At 43.0% G+C, this 8,027-nt stretch overlaps 1 protein-coding gene across 1 annotated transcript in view; it reads left to right on the top strand.

Moving 5' to 3' along the window:
• The first annotated feature begins 803 nt into the window (after window positions 1-803).
• The window catches only part of NRK (Nik related kinase), an 83,429-nt gene continuing 76,205 nt past the window's right edge, over window positions 804-8,027 (top strand). The window contains exon 1 of the mRNA XM_031056052.1: window positions 804-869. The gene's annotated coding sequence lies outside the window, so the exon portion shown is untranslated. The remainder of the gene's footprint in view (window positions 870-8,027) is intronic.

Here is an 8,027-nt window from a genome sequence, read left to right as displayed (position 1 = left end):
ACTGAAGCACCAGATTTTTTAATGTGCTCAGTGGTTCAGGAGAGAGCATTGGCCATGCCTTGCAACAAGAGGGTTCCCTGTACCTGAGGGGTTGCTGCAGTGGTTGGTGTCAGAGCAGCTGGCGCTGTAGCACAAGGGTAGAAGCTGGTTCATGTGGAATGGTAGACTGATCACCTGACTCATTAATCTCTTATGTTAATTAACAGCAGTCTAGTTTGGGTTCAAAGCCAAGAGTTCAATACCTCAGTCCAATTCACTTTGTTATGTTTGCAGAGCAGGAGAGTTGAGTGTTCTCAGCCTGCCTGTAAGTCAGGGTTGCCTGGTTTGGTACATTTCCCTTCACTAAGGTAACTGGGCTCAGGTGCTTTATATTGTAATTTTTTTCAATTCTGCTCTTTAGGTTTTTTCCTTTGTTGCATTGCTCATACCAAGTGTTTCACAGCAGCTCAGCCTCCAGGCTAGCTCAGTGTGGTAAGGCTCAGGAACCTGGAGTTTTTCCTTATTCTACTGTAAGCTGAGTCTGCAGTTGAATTGTAGTATTTTTCACACACCTTCATTTATTTGTTGTATTTGCTGTAGTACCATCCTGCCAATCTTCACCAGGTTGTTTTGCATACAGAGTTTTGTGAAACTTGACTGAAAACATAAATATGAATGCACCCTGTTATTTGGCAATTTCCCCTTTGGTGTGTAACACATTAGGAGACGGGCCTCAGATATTTCATTTTGGTAGTGCACAATTAGTTTCTGCTATGAAGTGGTTGCTCTAATCCAAATAATGTTATTTCTTTTGCTTTTTGCAGGACCCTGCGGGAATATTTGAGCTGGTGCAGGTTGTTGGAAATGGGACATATGGACAAGTCTACAAGGTTTGGATCCCTCTTTAATTTAGGATGTTGTTCTTGATAGAGCTCTATTACCTCAAGCAGAAGTAAGCACCATTTAAGAAGGTGGACAGTTGTTCCAGTGATAGCCTGGTTTGTCTTGCTCTCTTTTCTGCAAAATCCAAAATGTACTACCTGTGAAATTCCATGGCCCTTCCTTCTGTCCTGTTTTCATGTCTCTTTGCTGCCACAGGTCACATAAATGGCTTTTGTACTAACTTCCCTCTGCTGTGTTCTTATTTTCTCTTTTTCAAAATTATTTGAAAAAGAGTGTCTGGCAGAAATTTACATCCGTGATGGCTAAATTTGGCCTGGATTGGGTGAAGTTCAAAACTCAGCCAGCAGTGCTCTTCCAGACAGAGGTGTCAATTAGCCCTGCTCTGCAGGAGTCAATGAAGTCTTTGATTTGTGTCATTACTGTCACATTGCCTTGTCACTGTGGTATCAAAGCAGAGCCACCCAACACAAACTGCAGCAGTTAACATTGCCCCAGCACTCTGTGCACCATGCACAGCTTACTTCAGTTACAACAACAAGCCTAGAAAAGTGTTCTTTCACTGTGAAGCCTTCCCTAAAAGTGATTTAAGAAGAGGAAATAGTTGTGATTAAATAAAGAACCAGGTTCCCATTTCGAGAAGGAGGGCAGAGGAAGGAGAAGGCCATGCTGAGCCCTTGGAGGTGCCTCAGAAGAGCAGTGGTGCTGGGATAAATCTGTCTGGTGCTGGCATAAATCTGTCTGGTGCTGCTTCTCCCCCAGGTCCCACTGCTGACAAGGCCCTGCTTGGCAAGTCCTGGTGTGTGTGCAGGCTCTTTGTGCATTTTTCCCTCTGTGGGAAAGTGCACCAGGGTCCTGGAGCAGCAATGCAGGACTGTTCTTCCTTCCCCAGGGCACTGAATTCATGCTGCACTTTGGTGTCCATCCTCTGGTGGCAGATCTGCTGTAATCACATTTTACTTTCCCTTTGAAGATACAGGTTCTAGAAGAAGCTTTGCAGGAGCAATTCTAGAAGTCTCTCTTTTCCCATACTATAATTTTTTTATTATTATTTTTATGTCAGAAGCAGGATCTTTCTCATGTAACTCTTTGTGGTGGTGAAGTCTTTGTTGTTTCTGAGATTGTCATTCAGATACTGCTTTTAATACTACTGAATTAAAAATGTGTGCTCAGGGGCTCACATGGACAGATTAGAAGCCAAGAGAGATTTAGAGGTGCTGTTGTTTTTTACCTGTAGAAAGATCCCAAACATCCTGGATGTTCTGTGAAATAGCTGACTTTCTTTTTGTGTCTGGATTAATTTTATATTGGGAAAGAAAAATTTCAGTCTAGTCATCTTTTATGAATGTTGAGTATGAATCAACTGCTTAATCATGGCAGAAGCAGGAAGGAGAAACACAGTTTGCTTCTCTGCTGCAAAAGAAAATGTTTTGAACCATCATGTAGCTCATTAGAATGCTAGTTGCCAAAATGTGCAAGAAATATTGACAGTCAATTTGAAATTGCACCCAAAGGCTGCTTTTCACCAAGCATGCCAGAGACCAGGCTCTGGCAGCTCTGGGGATGGGGTGCTTTCAGTCTCTGCTCATTCTGCACTAGGGCTGTCTGGAACATCTGAGGAGGCACTGAGAGGAGTCCCAGAGGGCTGGGGAAGCTTTGTGCACATGAATCCTGCCCTGGAGGGGTGAGGGCTCTGTGTGACCCCAGCTCTGTGCAAGCACACCCCAGCTGAGGTGAAACAAATGGTTAGACTTTGTTCAGACAGCAGTGTGGGCAGTGGGGGTTCTGCTGGGGGTTGCTGGGGATGGAGCAGCCCTTGGTGGGATCGTGGCGGTGGGAGCTGCTGTTGAAGGAGCTGGTGGTGACAGCCAGGCTGGCCAGATGCAGAATGCACATTCCACACTCAGCAGTCAGCTCTGTCGCTGCTGTGGAGGGTTTTCCCCCAGCCCAAAGGCTCAGTGTGTTTGGAACTCCTCCTGCAGACCCCGAGCACCGCCTGCATGCTCTCAGGTGTTTTCTGCCTGGTGGCATCTCCCTGCTGCTGGCCTTGCACCCAGAGCAAATGAGTTTCCTCAGGAGGAGGGCAGCTGCAATGGAACACTGCTTCTGCAGTTCTGGCCATGAGAAGTTAGGCTCATGCTCACTTTTCTTTTTAACTTTTGTGTACTGTGTCCTCTGATCTATAAAATGAATTCACTGATCAAGTGAATGAATGGAATTCTGGAATAATTTTGCAGTTTGTCTGGTATAGGCTTGTGATTATAAGTATTTAAGTTACAAAGTAGTCTCTGTTATCCATATACTTTACTCATATCATTAGAGCATGCTTTTATTCTCCTGAGGTGTTAGATTCTTCCATACATTCAGAAACCACACATCGTAATTTGCGCATAATCAAAGAAAAACTTATTTCAGGCTAAATAAATTATATTCAGGATTACTAAATTGCTTTGTTGGCTGTGAAGATGATTCATATTTTAATATATGCAACTCTATAAAAATGAAAATAAAATTTTGAGGATTCATCATCAGATTTAGAAAACCATATTTAACAGATTTATTGAAGGAGAGTATTATACATACTGAATTATTCCAGTTCCAGTTCAGGGTCTTTTAAAATGAAATGGAAGATGTATGAATTGTACACGTAACAATGCTAGAGCTGAGTAGAAATGTTGTAAAGGTTTGTGTAGAATAGCTGACTAAATGCCAGCAGATTTTTTTTGACAACTTATGAAGTAGTAGGACATAAATATGCCAGTACTGGCAACTTCAACCTTTGCAAAGTGTGACTTAGATGTGGAAAAAATCCAGTGGTAACCAGAATTCACGAGACTTAGGCTTCATTATCTCTTGAAATTACAGTAAGTTTTTCAGGTAATTCCTGGTTTCCATGTGCTGGAATCCAAAGAACAATCCTATGTAAGAGGTGATTCAGAATAATGCCATGAGAGGTGGTAGCACAGTCCTCTCTGACAGTAGTGGAGAACCAAAAGTAGTTGGAAACTGCATTTGCTGGTGGTTGGGAATTAGGAGTATTGACTCTTTCCTGCCTTTGTCTCCTCTGTGTTGAGGAGCTGAAGGTCAGATTGTGTCCAGTCTCTGCACCATCTCCACTGAATGCATTGGGGAAAGAGAAGTTTCTGAACATCCCATGAATTACTTCTGGCAAGATCTGTCCATCCTCCTGTGTGCTCTTGAGGCCAGGGATGAAAATGGGTGCTCGGGGCATCAGCAGTTGCTCTCCAAATACGGGGGCCAGCGTTTTTGGGGGTTTCTAGAGCTGCTGATCATTAAGGACCTTCAGAGAGCAGAGCAATGTTTTGTGTCATGTAACTGCCAGTGTCATCTGGGGGGAAGTGAGAAGGCTGAAGGTGTCCCTGGGGAGTCCCTGGGGTCTGTTGGGCCACGGCACTGCTGTGAGTTCTGTGCCTGCTCCCATTCCCTGCAGGATTTACCTGTGTGGGCTCTGGAGGGCTGGCTGGGGCTGCTCCCTCACCCTGATGCACAGCAGCAGCTCTGTGCTGGTCTGTGCCTGTCTGTTCAGTAAGAACTAAACTCTAAGCTTGGGGAAAGTGAAATATTTTTTTCAAAGACTTCTGCTGTTAGTTTCATAATCTTAGGTGGGAAGTGTTTCTTCCACAGAAGCCTCTTAATGCATTTTCTATGTTCCAATTTTCAGTGCAGGGTCATTTTTCTGTTGAGTAAATGGGGAGAGGGAGATATGGGGGCAGCTGAAGGGGTTGCCATTTTTGAAGTGTTTGGGTCACACAATTCTTCCTGAGCTCTGGAGGAGGCTGTGAGACTCTGACAGTTGTCAAGATGAAGAGGAATTGTTCCTAATCCCTCTCATTCAGCCATGCTGTGAGAGTCCTCATCCTTCTGAAGCTTTCGTGGGCCAAATGAGGTCAGCAATGGTGTTTTCTGATGCCAAAAGGCACCTGATTGGGACTTCTGTCTTCCTTATTTTTGGTGATGTGGATTAGCCTTCTCCTGAGCTTGCCAGTTTTCAGTGGCCTAGGCAAAGAGAGGCCAGTGTCTTTGGATAGTTCCAGGGCTGATGTTTTTTGGCCCATGATCTTGGAGGCTGGTGATAAACCCCAACAGATTTGCAGCTGCTGTGTGTGCAAAATGGTTTTATCTTTAGCGGAATCTGAGGGCCCAGGGAACTGGAGAGAGGTGCTCTGGTTTGGAGCTGAGAGTCAGGAGGGAAGAAGTGGATTCCCAGTAATGCAGCTGATGGAGAAGCAGCAGTGCTGCTGCTGAGGCCCAGCAGGGCTGGAAGCAGCCCTGCCTTCCTGCAGTGACTCTGCATAGCCAATATTTTTATTTCTCTGCGGTCACATAAGAGTCATGATACAAAAAGGAAGCAGATCTGAGTAAGGAAGTGTATGGGGTTTTGGTTGGGTTTATTTTGTTGTTGGGTTTTTTTTGTTTTTTTTTTTTTTAACACAGCTGCTTCTTGGCATTGCATCGTGTTTCAACTGCTGACGTGAGTTATGAGTTGCTTTGCTGCTGATGTAGAGGGGCAGCAGGGCAGCAAAACACAAATACAATGTTTCAGTTTGTCTTAATTTGAAAGTCTGTTAAGTTCCTCGTATTCCATGTCACTGAATAACTGGCTGATGTAATTGAGGTGGGAGTGGTGGGGGGAAGGAACGTGGGGGTTTTGAGGCTGGGCAGTGTGTGGAATCACCCGACCATGCTGTTATGGAGTGTTAAAATCTGTGGACTGTATTGTAAACCATAATTAATGGTAGCACCTGGAAGGCTAAATGTAAGAAACATTACAATTATGTTGAGTATAATCCAGATAGTAAATGTGTAAGAGCTGAAAACTTTTAAACCATCCCTTCTGTGGCTGGGGCAGCAGTCTGGGTCAGCAGTAGCCACTTTCCAGAGATTGTGTCTTGGGGCTGAAATGCAATTTCAGAGTCTCCAAAGTGCTGCAGAGATGTTAAAAATGACACATAATCTCAGGGTGTTTCGTTGTCATTTGTGGTGAGTTACAGTTTTCAAACTAATCTTAGTCTTCAAGGCGCTGAGATTTTGACAAGTGAAGAAAGGAAATCAGTTGTACTCTACAGAAATGACAAAGTGCTACTCTCTGTTTCACTAGCAGTTGATAAAAGTGCTTGTTTGTCTGTCTGTTTATTTTGGATTTTGGTTGTGATGCCTTTTTCTTGGTCCTAAAATTAAGAGCCAGACACAGTTAGGAGATGAAGGGTTTTTACTTTGGTGTTTAATGAGGATCTGTGTGGTGCAACAATTCGTCAAGGTGGGATACGCCAAAATGCACACACAAGGTAGATCACATTTACAATTTTATAATTAAAATTTATAATTTATAATTGCAAATTAGCATATCTAATGAAGCTGTCCCAAAGAGAGGCTTGAATGAATAGTGTGACATGTCCCTATTCTAAAGTATTCCCCCCAGACAGTCTAATCCTGGTTTGCAGGATTTGTTCTGGAGGGGGCCTTGGTTTCCCAGGAGGGTGTAGGGCTCTCCAGCTGTGAGACCTTGGGATGTTTGGTCTCCTGGCCTAGAAGAGAATACCAGGCTTCAAGAATTCAGATTATGCATGCTAAGAGAATGAGAATACATGGAAGGTATAGAAAAAGAAAAGGCAAAACCCATCATGGCAGCAGTAGAAGAGCTGATTATCTTGTCCACATGAAACTGTCTTGGTTTATGTAAACTAAGTCCCTGCTTTTAACAGAAGGTGGGACCATATGTTCCCAGAGGTCTTTTCCAATCTCAGTTTTGAGTTCAAGACATACCTACTATCAACCCAGCCTATTGGGGTGTGAATTACTAACTTGGAGGATACAAAAAACCCCACTTCTCTATGAAATATTTATATATATATATATATATATATAATAGGTAGTTTATGGTGTGTATTCAGTTGTCAGAGTCAGGAGCATTTTTGTGCTGGGGTTTTCAGGGGTTTGGTGCTGTTTGGGGTTTTTTTTTAATCTTGTCTTCCCTGCCTATTTGCATGACAGGGCCAAACTATATTCAGCACTGGATTTTAAAATAATGGATCAAACATGTGAGATTAATTAGCAAATTTTGAAGTCCTGGTTCTAGTTAGTGAATATTTCAGAGGAACTCGATTAAGATTCTTAGGAGCCAAACTAGTTTATCAAAAATAGAAGAGCAAGGATGTGAAAAAAACCTCTCAGCTGTGGAGTGCCTCTATACAATAAAGGCTCTGCCTGAACAGAGCAATGTACAATAATTAGATGTGCCATTAGAGAGTAGTAAAATCCTTGCAAATAATTTGTTTTCAGGCCTCCTGCTTTCAGCTCCTCCATGTTTTGGACCTAAAAGTCCATGTGGGAGAGTGCAGTGCATTTTCATCCTAAACTGTTGGCATTTTGAGCTCATGTTGCATAACGCTTCAGGCTTTGTCACTGGGTCACGCTATTTTGAAGGTAAGAGAACGTGCTAAAAATGCACTGCTGGTAATGTGAGCATGGTAGGAAGTAGTTCAAGCTCTTAATTCCCTGCTCAAGCACTTTGCTGTGCTTTGAGCACCTCACCAGTGACATTGATTTCAGTAATCCTGACTGCTCAGTGGCATCCAGATTCACACCAATGTGCAGATACATCAGCATGGCCAGTGCTCCCTGGGCCTGAGCTCTGCAGTATCTGACCTGCTCAGAAGTATTTTCATTGCATACAATATATGAATTTGTGGAACTTGGGGAAAAAATTGTGATTGTCTATTTGCACTACAGAAAACCATGGCTATGACAGTTAATGAATGAATGGCACAACATTATTTAATTTTAAACAGCAGAAAATCTAGTGTGCTGTTTACAGATGTTTGAGCTGATTCCCATGGCAGATTAGCTCTACTAACTAATTTCACAGTGCACTGCAGGACTTTAGAGCCTGGTGAGGACATATCACCTTATCTCCGTGTCTCTGGCTCTTTCTTAGAGCTCCTTATGAATTGTACTTTCCAGGCCTGCTTTAATGTCCCGAAGAGTGCATGTGTGTTTCTTTGAAAGTCCTTCTTTGGTACCTCTGGGCAATAGCTAATAAAATATAATAAAAGGAACAACAAATCACTTGGTTTCCTAAAATAAACCAAGGAACTATTTTTCAGCAGTTTGTAGTATATTTTTTATTT

Source organism: Geospiza fortis, unplaced genomic scaffold (genome assembly GCF_000277835.1).
Source record: "Geospiza fortis unplaced genomic scaffold, GeoFor_1.0 scaffold157, whole genome shotgun sequence".
Lineage (NCBI taxonomy): Eukaryota > Metazoa > Chordata > Aves > Passeriformes > Thraupidae > Geospiza > Geospiza fortis.
Note: the sequence above shows the minus strand (reverse complement) of the source record. Positions and strands in the feature narration are given on the sequence as shown.